This window comes from Octopus bimaculoides, chromosome 18 (assembly GCF_046866305.1).
Source record: "Octopus bimaculoides isolate indiv1 chromosome 18, ASM4686630v1, whole genome shotgun sequence".
Classification (NCBI taxonomy): Eukaryota; Metazoa; Mollusca; class Cephalopoda; order Octopoda; family Octopodidae; genus Octopus; species Octopus bimaculoides.
In genome coordinates, this window is record NC_142945.1 from 41,077,986 (window position 1) to 41,095,980 (window position 17,995).

Here is a 17,995-nt window from a genome sequence, read left to right on the forward strand (position 1 = left end):
GCAGTGACCCATGCAGTGGAGGATCCAGTGCAACACAGCACACCAAAAGAAGACCTGAGTGAAATAAATTGAGGAAGACCTGAAGTCATAGCACCTCAGCATCATGGTCTGGAAAGCATAGAATAACATCATCACCAGAATCTGTCATCCAGCAGCATCCACTGCAGTGTATTGGTTGGGAGGACAGCCTCCCCCTCTGGTCATCAAATAAGGATTTTACTTACTTACCAGAAGTTGCAAATTCATACATTTGTTGTCCTTGTTACCACGCACGCACACACATACACCCACTCACTCACTCACTCTTTCTCTCTCTCTCTCTTTCTCTGCCTCTGTGCAATTTATGACTGCATGTTTTCAGTTGTTTGATCAACTGAAGTATCTAGCTCATTGAATTATCCTCTAGGTGGCTGAATTTTCTACATACACACACATACCCTTAATGTAATTCTCAGATGGAAACTAAGAGAAGCCTGTTGTGTGAGGGTGTGTGTATTTTTTCCCCTTGTTTTGAGATCATGTAATAGCTGTTTAACCTTTTTATTACCATATTTTGGTTAAACTACATTGCTTTTGCTTTAATTAATTTTTAAAAAAATGAATTTACTAAAATAACCTTGTTGTTAAGCTGATGTTTGGAACATAACATGAAATTTCGACAAGTTTTAATTTAGACAACTTTAATCCTTTGGATGCCAGCTTATCTGAAACTGCCTCTTGTTTTATAGTGATCTAAATTCTAACCTTCCAGTAAAATTTTAGGTTATTTTATGATCCAAACACCAGCATAAGTTATTTTAATAAATTGATTATTTAAAAACTTAATTGAAACGAAAGCAGTGTATTTCAAAATCATCATCATCATCATTTAACAAGACTGCACCAGGCTTCACTGCTGTTTTGGTATGGTTTTTACAACTGGATGCCCTTCCTTATGACACTTACTTTACAGAGTGGCCTAGGTGCTTTTTATGTGGCACCAGCACAGGAAGTTCAGCTTATAGAACCAGTGGTGGTCTGAGGCAAGTTATTACCAAAAGGGTTAAAACGTGTATAACGTTGCTTATTTACTGAAACTTAGGGAACATGGGATGTACTGTATTTTCAGGCATTTAAGGTGCATTCCAACTTTGGCAGGTCTTATCTGCAAGAAAAAAAAACCCCCAAAAAACTTGCAGCTAACCCCGAATCCCCTTGCTGATTGTCTTACATTTTCATGTAAGGAAGCATGAAAATTTAGACTGACGCACTACCATAAGCTATTATGGTAGTCCAAGTTACACTAATTATCTTAACTCTAAATATCACAACTAACTTCCACTGTTACCAGTATTGTTCATTGTTAATAACACTAATCAAGCCTACCCAAAGCCTGACCATCAGCATATAAGGTACAGGGGGACTTTTGAGAGGAGGGAACTTTTGAAGAAAAAAAGGCATGCCTTATATGCTGGAAAATATGTTAATTCCATGTTGATCTGCCAGTTAATTCAGTTGGTGTGATGGTAGAGGAGAGTAATCTTATTTGGATAATGGGTTGACTAAATTTGTACAAATCAGATTTTTTACAGCAAGTGGAGTGTAGCAATATTTTGGTGGTTTGTGAGGTCACTTCAAACTGGAGCCTAGGTGAATAAAACTTGCAATAAAGTTTTAAAACTTAAGAGGTGAATACATGGCTTTCCTACATGGAAAGTGAGAGAGAGAGATGTGGTCCAGGTACAACATGGATATTAGGTAGAACAGACTAGAAGGGTGGAAAACGTGGTGAATAAATGCACTGAGTGAAAATAGTGCAACAGATAATTAGAAATAAGGAATGAGTTGGATACATGGGATATCAGATCAGTATAGGGGGAAGTGAAGAAAATAGGGTAACATAGAAAATTGGATAATCAAAATGAGGTGTGGGACAAAAATAACGAAACAAAACAAAACAGCCAAAAACCAAACTGAGAAACTGTTCTACACTGATATACATGCAACAGAGAGAGAGAGAGAGAGCTCTGCTAAAGGTACCCAAGGTGTAAAGTTGGTGCTAAACCAGGCAATGGATTTAATATATCACCTAGAGGCAATGACAAGACTTAGTCCTTTAGCATTCAGATTACTCTATCAAATGTAGTGCTTATATATTCACATTTTGAATTCATCATGTATTTTCTTGTAGCTTTGAAATTGTTTATTTTTAGAATGACAATGTGTGATAGGCCAGATTTGGTCAGTTTGAACATAAAACAGATGGTATATTTGGACCAGAAAAAAATTTGTTAGGTATCCAGACTAGTTTTCTTAAAGTTCCCACTAATCAACTTCCCTGGTTTGGTACTTTTTATTTTGATCTGGAAAGGATGAAAAGTAAAGCTAACCTCACCGAGATTTGAACTCAGAATGCAGAGAAGTGAAATAAATACCATCAGGCATTTTCTCTGATTCTGCTTATTCATTGTATGAATCCTGTGTTTATTTTTGAGCATTGGTTAGATTGCTTTTTGGTAATCATTATGGCTTTTTGTGTACCGAGTTTGAATAGCTCTGAGGTCAACTTTACTATTTCATCCTGGGACTAATTCTTTTCTTTCTCTCACTTTCTGTCTGTCTCTTCCTGGAAGAAATTGACTTAGCAAGAGGGATGGAATATGTCAGGTCTAAAAGTTGCCCATGACGTGCTATATATTATGACATGGCCCCTTTATCTCCATCAAAGAGTTGAGGGCCCAAGACAAGGCACATAAAATTTGTATGGGAGGTGAATTTAAAAGATTAGCGTTCAACCTTATAACTTTGAATATAACATTGCAAACTCATCATTTTAACATCCACTTTTCCATTCTTGCAAGGCATATGCGTTACTGTGTGGTAAGAAGCTTGCTTCCCAACCACATGGTTCTATCTCAGTTCCACTGTGTGGCATTTTGGGCAAGTGTCTTCTACTATAGCCTTGGGCCAACCAAAACCTTGTGAGTGAATTTGGTTGACAGAAATTGAAAGAAGTCCATTGTGCGTGTGTGTGTGTGTCTCTCTCTGTGCCTATGTTTGTATTCCTCCTGCCACTTGACAATTGGTGTTGGTGTGTTTACATCCCCTGTAACTTAGTTGTTTGGCAAAAGTGACTGATAGAATAAGTACCAGGCTTCAGGAGAAAGAAGATAAGTACTGGTGTCGGTTGATTCCACTAAAACGTCTTCAAAGCAGTGCCCCAACATGGCCACAGTCCAATGACTGAAAGAAACAAAAAGGAAAAGATAAAATATATAAATACATAAACCACTGTATAAAGTTACACTTAGTACAGTTGGTAGACTTTGTTTTGCTGTTTATCACCACTCAAACAGCAGGTGGTGCTATCAATGAGATTTGGCTGGCATGTCTAGCAGGTTGTGCACCTGCATGGAGGTTACCTTGTTTGTGGGTTAAGCAGGTGTGTATGCCTTGGTTCTATGTCATCTCTCAGACAGCTGCTGATTTGAAATCCCTACTATTACTGCTGTGGTCTTTCTTGATTTGTCTCCATTCTATTTACTTATCTCTTGTTGTTGTTTTGCCCCTGGAGACTCCTGATTGAGACCTATAATCAAAAACATTTCAACTGTATTCTTGTAATACTCAGGAGTATATTTCCAAATGTGGTTTTTCATTTTTAAGTCAGTATAGTATAATTTGAGGTAGGTTTGGATGCTATTTCTAATAGGTTGAACAACCATGTAGAATTCTTGCAAGTTTGTGTACTTTCTCTATACCACATTTGATAGTATTTTCAGTGTTGCTATATTATATAAAGATGTGTGTGTATGTGTATGTGTGCGCACACGTATGTGTAGAAGTCATGACTTTTGAGGTTATCCCTCCTCATTCTTAGTTGGTCCTTGTTACCAGCCAATTGCTGTACCCTTTCTAGAAGTTTGTGCTTAGGCCTGTGGAGTTCTTGGCTATTCTGAGTTACTGCACAAATTAGAATTTATATCTAGTTGAGTGAATGTATGTATGTGTGTACTATAGGGGAGAACTCTCCTGAAGATCCCTATTTGGAGTGAAATTACAAAGTGTGTAGGCAAACCCTATGTATAAATTATATAGCTCTGCATCTTAAAATGCATTGAGTACTTAATTGAAAGTGGCCATCCTTCTTTTTGGACATAGAATACCTTAGAGTGTATGTGTCTCTGTATTTGTTTAGCATCATTATCATTGCTTTAGCATCCACTTTTTCATGCGTTCATGGGTCAGATAGAATTTGTTGAGTCAGATTTTGTACAGTTGGATGTCCTTACTGTCACCGATCCTCACCTGTTTCTAAACAAAGTAATATTTCTCAATGTCTGAGTATGTTTTTGTGGAAGATTGGAACCAAAGGGCACTGTTTGCATGATGGTGATGGTCACATACAACTATTGTGTAATTTTAAAGAAAACAATTATGCATACAATCATGCATTCATATCTCACCTACTCATTCACTCTCTCTCTTTCTCTCTCACACACATACACCCTTCTTTTAGTTTCCATTTTTGTTATTGTTAAAATTAATTAAAACAAAGGCAGTGTATACCAACAGAAATACTGTAACGAAAGGGTTAAGTGAACAAAGTGCCTGCTATCTAAGCAAGCCATTTTATTCTACATGCCTAGCTTGAGCTATACCAGTCCAACAAGTAGATTTCTCTCCACCTGAGACTACCTCTGATTCTTTGACACAAAATCCACTTTAGTCAGGCTTTAGTCACTGGGGCTTATAGTAGAAGACACTTGCCCAAAGTACCTTGCTTTGGGGCTAAACCCAAGACTACATGGTTGGAAAGCAAACTTCTTGATCCCACAGTCATTTGTACACCTATTATATATAAATATAATATATAAGATGCTCACTGATATTACTAGGGTAAGTGAACATGATACAAAACAGAAAAGCAAAAAACAAACAAGCAAAACAAAACAAACAGCAACATGTACAATCATCATCATCATCATTTAACGTCCGCTTTCCATGCTAGCATGGGTTGGACGATTTGACTGAGGACTGGTGAACCAGATGGCTACACCAGGCTCCAATCTGATTTGGCAGAGTTTCTACAGTTGGATGCCCTTCCTAACGCCAACCACTTCGAGAGTAGTGGGTGCTTTTACGTGCCACCGGCACGAAGGCCAGTCAGGAAGTACTGGCAACAGCCATGCTCGAAATGGTGTATTTTACGTGCCACCTGCGCAATGAACTTGCTCGAATATCTTTTCACGTGCCACTGGCCCAAGTGCCAGGAGGGCATTATATGATTAAAAAGGGAAAGTTTATAAATACTTAAGCAATTTTCAGTGTAGATTTACATGATGAAGAAATCATGATCATATTTCCTTATATTTTTGTTAAGATCACACAAACCATGTTGCTTTAGTGAAATAATTTTCTCATTTTAACATTCCTGTTAATAGTGTGTCAAATTATTTCATTTGTAACCTTTCATTATTCTGTTAGTTCGTAGTTACATTTCTTGTGAATTTTGGCGTTTACACATATAGTTACATATTGCATGTATAATATATACCTAGATAATGTGTATGTAATGACATGGAAGTTGCCTTGTTGTTTGAGGGTTAAGCAGGTGTGTAAAGGGTCAGCTGAAAAGTTCATTGGCTGACTAAGATGCTCCCCTGGAATGTGACCAAATGAAATTTTACATGTCTGTCTATCTGTCCATCTATCCATCTATCCACCTTGCACCATCAGATAGATAGAAAAATTCAATTGTCACAACTAGTGACAATTGAATTTTACCTTTTTGGTTTTATATTGCATAAAGCTGCCTTCATTATTTTATAATTTTCACATTAGCATTTTGCTGAATCAGCCATAAATTCATATGGTAAATATATATATATATATCTATATATATATATATCTATATATATATGATGAGTTTGTATTTTTCAAATGAAACTTTAGTATAGTGACTTCACTCGCTGTGGAGCAGTTATCTCTGTCAGTATATGAAAATTTGCTTCCTGTGGCTGTAAGGGTTTTTTAGCACTTATTTCTAGCAATGTAGGTGCTACCCTGCACCTTCAGTCACAACTAGTGTCAATTGAATTTTTCCTTTTTGGTTTTATTTTACATATAGCCATCTTCATTATTTTAAATATATATATATATATATATATATATATATATATATATATATATATATATATATATATATATATATATATATGTGTGTGTGTATGTATGTGTAATGACTGGATAATGCATGTATTAATAAATAATTAGATAATGTGCATACAGTAAATATATATAATGTGTCTACACTAAATATATAACAAGATAATGCATGCATAATTTGCTAGAGTGTGCATAGTTCTTTGGTTTGCTTTAGCTATCAAGGCTAAGCATGACCTTCAACAGATATAACAGTAGCTTGATAATGTATGGACAAATATACAACTTGACAATGTATTCATCCATAAATTATGTATGTGTGTGTGTGTGTGTGTGGTTAGTCCACATTACACTGTAAGGATCACAGGGCTGGTTTCTCTGGCATATATATTCCTTCTTGGATGAGATGTTAGCCCATCGCAAGAGTAATCATTTTTCCCAACTGAATGGATTGGAACAGCACAAAATGAAGTGTTTTGCTCAAGATCCCAATGCATCATCTAGTCCAGGAATCAAAAACCACAATCTTATGATCATGAGTCCAACACCTAACAACTAAGCTGCTCTGTCTCTCTCTGTCTGTTTCTCTCTCTCTCAAATGTGGTTTGTGGCAATATGGGGAATTGGTAAAATAGAATTTTATAACTGGCAATAAGTGTTATGTTGCTGGTTTAAGTTTTTAGTAATGAACTGTATTGGTAGATGAAGGTGGCCGTAATTTTTTTTTTCTTTTTCTACAAGTCTATGTCACATCACTCGTGGATAAGAGCTACTCCCCACCCCCATGAAGTTTGCAGTAGAAGATGACATTGCATGCCCCAACTCTGAAACAGAGCATAAGTTCACAGGAATATATCATGGGGACTTGACCACCAGTCTCTAACCGTTTCGTTACCAACCTGGCTGAAACCGGCTCTGGTTCTGAGTACAAATGTCTTGTTTTCATAAGTTTTGAATTAAAATCTTCCACCAAATGTTAGTCACAATTTATGTTCCTAACACTAGCTGAATGATAACTAAGTTATTTTACTAAATTCTTTGTTATATTTATAATTAACTAAAAGAAACACAGAGCATCTGAAAATAAATACAGTAACGAAAGGGTTAATGTCCACCCAGAGTTATGCAAAAGAAAAAAAGAAAGCACAGTGACAGCTTAATCTGTTAGCAGTAGACTAAATTTTAGCTATCTTTGTTTGATTGTCTGACTGATGGGTGGCAAAAACCCCATATAATGGTTGGCATAAGAAATACTAAAGATCTCAAGTGCAGAAGTTGAGTGTGTGTGCTGTCTAGTGATCACTGTTGGGCCACTGTAAGAGACCAGCATTCACAGTCATTGAGCAGGACAGATTCTACTGTAGCATGAAACAGGCATAGTTTTAAGTCAAGGTGACAGCTATAGTGCTTTCCAAATTTTCCATTTCATTTTAGTCTTGGTCTACAGCATGCTATGGTATCTGAACTAGGCATCCAGCATTGTACCTCACTGACTTCGACTTTGCAGATTATGTCACACTTATTTCATATACAATCATAAACACTCAGGCTTTCCTTGTAAATCTGGAGTCAGCTGCCATTGAAATTGGTTTGATGATAAAACCCATAATCATTGGTGAAAATGCTGGTGTGGGTGACCTTAAACTTTCATTGGGGTCCATTGATGCGGTTGCTGCCAGTTTCTGCTTTCTGGGCTCTCATATTCACTCTACAAGCAAAGATGTTAACATTTGTAAAGTAATAACATGGTCAGCATCTGATAAGCTATGGAAAATTTGGGGACTTGTTTTGTGCTCCAGTTACTATCATTGACAGAAATAGATGGACTTTTCGAGAGGCAGAAAATTAAATAGAAAAACATGGGGAAAAAATGTTTAATGAAGGAAGGAAAAAAAAATTTTTTTTAAATAACAGTGGGGGATGGGTGGGTAAGGTAATTTGCCAACAGCTCATTGGATCCGTCTGCTGTTCAGCATCAGTTTTGAAGATTTTGTATTGTTGGAAACTGATAATGGATTATTGACCTCAGTTACAAGTTCATATCTGACTAGTTATTGTATTGAAACCTCTTTAACAAAAACATTTAATTCTGCTCCAGTTTGTCTAGTTGAACAAAAGGTTTCACTCCTATTTACCTGACAGTTCAGTAGTTAGAGTTAGGTGAGGAGGAGCATCTAGCATCAAGCTGTGACAGTAATAGTTGCCACAAATAAGCATGGACTTTTACTTGAAATCTTAAACCATGTGGTTCAAAAGTTTGCTTTTCAACCACATGGTTTTGGGTTCAATCCTACTGTGTGGCACCTTGAACAAGTAACTTCTACAATAACCTCTAGCCAATAAAAGCCTTGTGAGTGGATTTGGTTGATAGAAACTGAAAGAACTCCATCCCTCTTTGTGACACACACACACATGCATGCATGCATGATTGCAGCATGGGAGACATCCTCAGGAGATGCAGTGTAGTGTTGTCAGTAACCAGGTTGCAGTTTCGAGTTGCATAAATTTTGATGCCATATTATTGGGTTGGCAAGAAAGTAATTTCAGTTTTTTAATGTGAAATAAAAGTCATTTTCTTTTCATACAAAGAATGAACTTTAATCAATTATATATTTTCCATTTTGTTCGATGACCTTTTGCCATCTTCCTGGCAACCTCATGATTCCACGCTTGTAGGACTTCTGGTCCTTATCAGCTCAAAACTGAAGCAAGTGCGATTTCAGGTCATCATTATTGAAAGTTTTACCATTCAATGAATTTTGCAAACTTTGATATAAATGGTAATTTGATGGTCCAAAATCAGGATTATATGGAGGATGTGACATCACTCCCCAACCAAGCTCGAATCATTTTCACGAGTTAGCAAAGACATGTGGTCTAGCGTTGTTATGGTGGGACATGATTCCTTTATGATTTGCCAATTCTGGCCATTTTTCTTTGATTGCTTCCTCCACTTTCATTACCTGCTGACAGTAAACATCTGAATTGATTGTTTGGTTCCTTGGAGGCAGCTCAAAATACACAACACCTTTATAATCCCATCAGATTGACAGCATGATCTTTTTTTTATGCAATTCAGCTTTTAATGAGGTTTGTGCTGGTTCATTATGCTTGGACCATGATCGTTTTCAATTGATGTTATTGTAGACAATCCATTTTTCATCACTAGTGATGATTCGTTTAAAAAGAAAAAGGTCCGTTTCATTGCATTTGAGATGCATATTGCAAATATTGAGTCGTTGTGTTAAGTGAATCTCTTTCAATGTATGTGGAACCCAAATATTGAGCTTCTTAACGAGTCCAAGACATTTTAAGTGATTTTCAATTGTTGTGTATGTGTGATACATTTAACCTCTCTGCAATCTCTTACACAATTATATGACAATCAGATTCAATTATGGTTTTGATTTGGTCATCATCAACTTCAGTAAGTCGACCAGAATGTTGGTCATCTTTGAGTGAAAAATCTCCGGAACAGAATTTTTAAAACCATTTCCAACATGTGCATTCTGTTAAGCAATCAACACCAGAAACTTCACATTTCTGTTTGTGAGCCTCAGCAGCTTTCTTGCCTTTATGGAAATAAAAAAGCAAAATATGGCGAAAATGTTTGATTTTGCCCTCCATGTTAAAATTGACACTGAACTAACAGGTGTAAACAAAATTATTTACAATTTACTTCTAAAGTAAGCTAAAAGTAACGGTTATCAAATGTCAAAAGGAAAAAAATCATAACATTGACAAAATTCATTAAAAAAAATCATAACTCTATCTATTTGCAAAAAACAAAATTACTTTCTTACCAACCCAATACAAACATTAGATATTTAAGTGAAGTTAAGTCTTTGTGTGTTTTGAAATGGCTAATATGGTATTTCCCAAGCTGCATTTGTTATAGTTTCAACACATTGTCTCAGATCAAAATACTTGCTTAGCAAGTACACCCCTGTAGTGTATGTGTGTGTGTGTATGTGTTGTGCTTGTATCTCCTTGTCTGAATATTGTGTAATAGTTCAATTTGCAACCATATGGTTTTTGGTTCAGACCCACTGTGTGGAACCTTGGGCAGCCCTGAGCCAGCCAATACTTTGTAAATGAATTCAGCAATGTTTGGTTGACATAGGCTGTGTTACATCCGATTGAATCAAACACCATTGCGGTCTACGATGTACAAGGGCCTTACTGATGCTTTGAATGATGATGACGATTTTTGCAACATCAGCAGACAAATCATACTCTCTTCCACATTTGTTGATGGACCAAGGTATATGATGGAATATTGCCAAGATGCCAAGATGTACATACGGAAATACGGCAGTGCTTTGTTCTTCATCACAATGACATGCCATCCAAACTGGCCTGAAATCTGGCAAAACCTATTCCTTAATCAGAAGCCGCATGACAGACCAGGTTTAATTGCCACAGTATATGACCTGAAGCAGGAAACTATTCATAAAGTATCTTACTGGAGTAGATGGCATATTTGGCAAGTATATTGCTTACGTGATCACTGTTGAATATCAAAAGCAATGTCTTCCCCATGTACACTGTTTGCTATGGCTCAGTTTGTTCAAGCCTAAATACCAGATACAAACAAAGATCCAGAGGATCATCAGTTGGTGCTGAAGCACATGATCCACGGTCCCAATTGCTCTAATAAGTCACCATGTTGGAAAGATGGAACGTGCTGTAAGTGGTACCATGAGCCTTTCAATGAACATACATTGTGTGGAGAGGACTCTTATCCTGTGTACAGAGGACGGTCTCCAGGAATGGGAAGATTTGAAGGGCACCAAGAAGGTAGAAAAAGCCGAAATGTAACTTCAGAATGGGCGGTTCCCTACAATATACAACTGTTAAAACTGTTCAACTGCCACCTAAACGTAGAAATATGCTCTTCCGTGAAATCGATCAGATACATTATCAAATATACCATGAAGGGCAGTGATCAGGCAATGTTTAGAGTGAACAGAGAAGATGTGATAACACAGTATTTAACTGGAAGATACATCGGCCCTTCAGAAGATGTTGCCTCAGTACTCGGATTTCCGATTCATGAGAAGGAACCAGCTGTAGTTCACCTTCAAGTTTGTTTACCTGAGGAAAATCAAATCTTCTTTCAGGACAGTGCTGCTGTTACAGTAAACAATAACATGCGTAGGGCAACTCTCACTGAGTTAATGGATCTCTGTGCTCGCGATCCGTTTGCAAAAACTTTGTATTTTGCCGATGTGCCAAGGTTTTACACTTGGAATAAACAAGACATGGGAAAGGAGGAAGGTAGGGAAAAGAGGTGACCAGCATCCAGGGATTTTTGAGGTGAACTTTTTAGGTCAAGTATATACTGTTTCTTCTTGAATTGGTGAACTGTATTACTTAAGACTCCTTCTGCATTATGTCAAAGGACCAGTATTGTTCCACTCTTTGAAAATGTGTGATGGACAACTATTGCCATTATTCAAAGACGTCTGCAGAGAGAAAGGTTTGCTTCAGTCAGGTGATCATTGGCAGCAGACTCTGGAAGATGCTGAGCAAACACAGCTTTCCAAAGCCATGAGAGATCTATTCATTGTGTCTCCTCACAAATACAGAAATTAACGATTCCAGTGCTTTATGGGCTCGATTTAGGAATTTGCTGTCTGAGGATTACCAGAAACATTAACCTTTTGATTAACGAGAGAAATTATGATCAATGTCTTCTGTGTTTTCAAGACAAACTTAATGACCTGGGGCAGTCTCAGGTGGAGAGAAATTTACTTGTGGGACTGGTATAGGTCAAGTTGGGCTTCCTTTAGATAGCCAGTACTTTGTTCAGTTAAGTAACCAACCCTTTGTTACAGTGTTTCTGCTTTTGTTTTAATTAATTGTAGAAATAACGAAGAGTTATTGTCATTTCTAAGGTGGTGTTTGGAACATAAACTAACGTGAAATTTTGATGGAGGTGTTTAACTTAGATTGCTTTAACCCTTTAGCGTTTAATCTAGCCATAATACTCATCTGGTTTTATGTTAAAACTGACCAGATCCAACCTCTCACACCTATCCTACAATGTCATTCTAAAAATATACATATACACCATTGAAATCTTGAAGCTACAAGATAATGTATGATTAATTCAAAACAGTGTGAACATATAAGCAATACATTTGAGAAAAATCTGAAGGCTTAAGGGGGAAAATAGAGAATTTCTATCATAGAACTACGGATGGTCACAAGTGGTTTGGTATCAAAAGAGTTAATGTTGCATGTTTAATAAGTTAGCTTTGTCTTTCAGTTCCTTTTGTGAACATAGCTAATATTTAGCTTTGTCTTTTAGTTCACTCAGTTAACATAACTAATATTTATTATAGCAAATACAGGAGTTTGAAGATTAGTGGTGTTCTGTGTCAGCTACAATAAATAAATGAATGAAGTTTGGAAATTTAGATAAATTTATATGTTGTGAGATGGGAATTCCAGCATTTTGGAGCAAGACTATTTTCTAGAGATCAAATGAAAATATGTGGAAGGAATTATTTGGGGGCAGAAACCCTGCCTACTTTTTAACGTTTTGAAGGGAGGGTTAACTGTCCAAATTTATCAGTTCACCATTTTATATAATATCACTATTATCCTCTCAGGGAGAGGAGGTTGATATAGTTAGGTGCTTATTTTATTGATATATTTTTTGAATGATGAAATTACATGACATGCAAGTTTTTTATTTTTTTAAATTAATTTTTTAATTTTAAAAATTAATATCAGTGTCCAGACAGACACATAAATGACAGGTTGCTGTACCACTTCCGTCTACCAATTTCATGCACAGGGCATTGGTCAATCTGAAGCTTGGTAAACAGTACCTGCTTAAAGCGCCTCTCAGAGGCATCTACAGGTTTTACTGTTTATTGTGACTGAAAATTTTTAAAACCGAATCCACCTTCCCACATTTTTGTCTCATAATATGATATAAATCAGTGATTCTCAATCCTTTTTTTTTTTTTACCTATGGACCCCTTTGATTTCTGTTTTATTTGGGTGGACCCCTATAGCTATTTGGTGTTTAAAATATTTTTTATAGAATATTATTAGAAATTGTATGAAAAAATTGATAAAATATTTTATGAACCAATTTACACATATTTTAATGACAAAATCTTACATGGAACCCTGAGGAGCAGATGGATCTTGGTTGGGAACCACAGATATAGATAGTTGTTTGTGTTGTCCTTAGTATGGAACATCAATAAGTTTTGTTTTGCTAAGGATTAAATGTAAGGCTCCGATGATCTGGTTTTGTGTTCACTTAAAAATTTCATGTCTTTTGGATTATTCCCAATGTCATTGATGGATATATTTCATGTATTGTTTGTTACATAATGTCTTTTTTGAAGTGTGACCCCCCCCCCCAAAAAAAAATAACGTTTCTTTTCAAACCTTGACAAATGTATTATTTCTAGCTTTAATGATACTTTTGTAACTTTATGTACATATCTGTGTGTGTAGATAAGTTTGTATATATAAATATGTGTGTGTGTGTGTGTGTATATATATATATATATATATTAATGTATGTATATATTTGTAGGTGTGTGCGTCACACACACACACATACTAGTTGTAAATGATTCTCACTGTTATACAAGTAGTAGTATTTATTTTCAATATACCGCATGAATATGTCTGAGGAAAAATATTGTATCAGCATCCACGAGGTGGGACCAGGTGGAGTTAAATTTACTGATTCTGGATTTATACAATTAAATTTTTTTTTTTTCAATTCTATAATTTTAAAATATTTGAAGTTGGGTTATTTTGTTAAAAAACAAAGTATTTATTAAAAAAAAAAAACTTGCTTGGTTCTGGTCTCTGTTCCACATTAATTCACAATTAACTATAATATAATTGCTTTTGTTACTTAATAACGTTTAAAAACAATACTTAAATTTCGTCTTTTGTCGGTTGTCTTAATATGATTGAAGTGTGAACCAATATTACTGAATAAAACTGGGGAGGGTGGGGGTAAATTTGAGGATGAATGGAATGGAAAAAGTTGAGGCTGTTGGTTTTACTGTTGTTTCCGGTCTCTCAACTTGCTAGAAATAACATACAAATTTTTTCAAAAATCACACACCTCGCCGTCTTAAAACTAAGACTACATAGTCCTTTGTGTCTAATAGTGATTTAAATGAGATTTTGTTATTTCTAGCAGGTCTAGCGACCACATAGACGCTTCTTTGTTGGTTATGTAGTAGTTGTTGTTGGTTCAACATTATGTAGTTTTCTGTTGTGTATTAGTATTTCATCTGAGTGTGCATGATCAAGTTGACAATAGAGGTTAACAAACACATGTGGTGTCTCGATAGGCTACAAATAGCAGCCAAATCTCTCCCATCGCACTTTACTTATTTAAATAAACCTAGGACACATTAGATATTGGAGTTCTATACATACTCCCTACAAAGACGTCATGGTCACGGCTGGAATGCCTGCTTTTGACTATAGTTAAACGACAATGGCTGTACTGATTTATTAGTTTGAAGTGATAGGTCGTTCGTTCCATGGAGGAAAGTTTATAGCTGATGATAATATTTGCATTCCCATGAAGGAGTGGGATTTATCATTTTGCTTAATGCTATATTAACCGGGGGGAGGGGGTGATAAGCTTGCAAAGCGTAGTTTCCATCTATGGAGCTCCTATGTTAACGGCACAGTGGCACGGTTTGAGGAAGCCTACAGCGTGTTAGAAAAAGCTCAAAATTCTCTAAAATCAGTTTTATTGTCTTCCTTAAAAAAAGTATATGTTGAATATGTAGTCCTAGACAACATGTCTGAATAAAGACGTCTTTGATCACAGTTTCATTTTTCTCCACCAGGGTTGACCTTGTGCTATATTCATTGACTGGATATTGGAAATAGTAACTGATAGACGATTGATGTCTTTAAGAAATGTATGATTGTTACAACCTCATATTTTCCTTGTTAAACATCTGTGGTACCATATCTCTATGTAAGGAATTATTGTTATTATAGATATTGCCAGTGATTAAGACTCACCCTCTTCCTCTGCATATCATTCATTTTTTTTTTGTGGATTTACATTTCGTAGTTGTCCCCCTTGCCTTTCCTGTCAATAATTAATAAAGCTGATTATATTCTCTCATAACAGCTTTAATTGTAATTATAGGTCCTCTTTCCATTAATCCTTTTGTTACTATATTTCTACTGATATGCACCACTTTCATTTCGACTAATTTTGAAAATAATGAAGAATTTAGTAAAACAACTTTGCCATTATTAAGCTGAAGTTTGTAACAAAAATTATGCGAAATTTTGATGAATACTTTTTAATTAAATCAATTTAAAGCATGGAGTTTGCATCATAGAACCAGGGTCGGTTTCAGGTAGGTTGGTATCAAAGGGTTAAGCATGTTATTCTTCCTTTAACTAATATACCAGTAACTGAAGACAGTAAAATTCTCTCCCTCTGAGCTGTGAATCGATTTTGCCTTTTATAATGTCTGGGATCAGTATTGATGAAACACACACGGCTGACTTATTCTTACTATAGTAAAAAAAACAATATCTATTGTTGGGTCTTTGTTATTTAGCTCCAGTTCACTCCTAATTCAGTAGATCTATGACGACAGGTGTTCAAACCTTAATTAATCATAACCTTTTTAAGGTCTGGTATAACTAGGAATACATGATCCAATGTATCATTCCCCTTCTAAGAGAGTAAAATTTGATTTGAATTTTAAATTTTACTGTTATTTCTAGCAGGTTAGTGATTGTGTAGAGGTTCCCTCGTTAAGTATTTTATATGATGAATGTTATTTATCATCAGGTCAGCTCGGATCAAGAATACCCATCAATCACGACCATGCTGTTTATATTCAAATTAGAGTACACATGAAATTACATTACAAACTGTTTTTTTAAATAATTCCTTTTGAGTGATTTGAAGGAGATTTAGCTGTTATATCTAACAGGTCTTGCTACCACATAGAGGATATTTTGCTTGCAAGAAAAAGGTTTCACATAGTACTTGCTCTTTTTTTTCTTTATATCTTCTATTAATGTCCACGTTCCTATTAAAGTGCTTATGCTATCTGTCCCCAAATTTGTGGTCATGTGAGTATGGCGTGGGCAAAATACTTTACAATATTTATTTACATTTTGAGTTCAGGTCTCAGTACAATTTTGCTCTTTATCTTTCTGGGGTCGATTGTGTGATCTTGAACCTAAAAATACTTATAACAATGATAGTAAAATGAAAAATTGATATAATAGTGTTTGTGTTTAATTAATAGCTGCAACGACTCTACCACGATGCAATTGTTTTATTCTCAGCACACAAACGCGGTCCAAATTTCCAGTGCGGGTGAGGAAAATGTATAGTATTTTCATTGGAAAATCTTAACCAAATGATATACAAGAGGTGAGGTATATTATATCATAATATGTCATTGACTTTGGGTTGATGGTTTAAGACAGTGTCGACTTGGGCTAGATTTGGACTCGGAATCAAACTAAATACAGAGATATTGTGTCCAGTACTCCACTGTTTGTAGTGCCACACAGTTGTTGAATCATGATTTTGTACAAATATGCATAGATACAAACGAATGATTGGTGCGTTGCTTGCTTTGTTCGTGCTGTAGCTACAATACTATTACACCAGCACACATTTTATGGTCGCTGTTTAGCCCCAGGTCAGCCTTGTTTGAACAGAACTATGACGAAATGTATTACAGCCTAAATTACCCTGTCTTAAAAGTAACTAAGAAGTGCATTATCTAATGTGATATTGTCGTCATGTTTTTTTTCTTCAAGATAACAGGGTATGATTTGAAGAGTATTTGTCTTCTGTTTCTAGCAGATCGAATAACCATGTTGAGCAGTGGTTCTCAATCATATTTCGCTTATGGACCCCTTTGATTCATATTTTACGCGGATTGATCCTCATAACAGTTCGATGTCTTTAAAAAAATCCTATTGTATTTTCATAAATATTTGGAATTGTATGAAAAATAATTGTTAAACTATGTGTATTATAGAAGTATAACCACTTTATTGCACATTAAATTTTAACGACAAAAATCTTCTGGAAATCTACGGGCCGTAGGGACCCCAATTGAACACCACTGAACGCTTTTCTCATTCACTAGCCTTTTTTTGTGATAGCTAAATAAATAAGTATGGTTACTTTTCGATGGTAAACTAGGGCATCTATTAGTCCCCCACCCACAAGCATTCGCACATACAAATGTGGATGTGCGCGCGCGATGTATTAAAACGCGCCTCTCTACGTCACCTCGTCCTCCCACTCACTGTAACCGCTTTTAATTATCTCCCTTTAAACGAACTCTCATTTGGTATCTTAGCTACCTTGCTTTGTCTGCAGCAAGATGTTCACCAAGCAAAACTAGCTCCCCCTCATATATATATATATTATATAGGTATATTTTTGTATTTCCTTCTTTTATTTGTCAGGATAAGAATACGGGTTAGTTTATACATTTACTTGTTTATAAGACTGATTTTCTCTTGTTCTTGCCGACTTTTGTGTTGCATCTTCGACATAGCAAATGTTTGTATGACACACATACCGCACATATGCATGCACATACATACACGTGTGTGTGTTACGCGCGCTCTTATACACGTGTGTGCGCATATTTGCTTATATATTTATTCGTTAACGAGGCTATGTCAAAGTGATGTATTGATTTACAGATTTTTTCTTGCCTTTTTGTTTTCTTCTTCTTCCACAAGCTGGAAGGATTTATTGTGAGCAAAAATTACTCTTAGTTGTGAGACGATGGTTCAAGTGTCGTCTCCCTTCTTTTTCGCATATATATTGTATTGT

The 17,995-nt window shown here is 35.8% G+C and overlaps 1 protein-coding gene across 36 annotated transcripts in view; it reads left to right on the forward strand.

Annotated features, from left to right (window-relative positions):
• The window catches only part of LOC106876975 (histone-lysine N-methyltransferase NSD2), a 110,093-nt gene that overhangs the window by 24,930 nt on the left and 67,168 nt on the right, over positions 1–17,995 (forward strand). For 4 of the 36 annotated variants that reach the window (XM_089366037.1, XM_089366060.1, XM_089366049.1 and 1 more), the window contains exon 2: positions 16,477–16,564. The exons of 22 other annotated variants lie outside the window; for them this stretch is intronic. The gene's annotated coding sequence lies outside the window, so the exon portion shown is untranslated. Of the gene's footprint in view, positions 1–16,436; positions 16,565–17,452; positions 17,633–17,995 lie in introns of those variants that run through there. 10 more of the 36 variants (XM_089366038.1, XM_089366061.1, XM_089366050.1 and 7 more) reach the window with 5 other exon arrangements.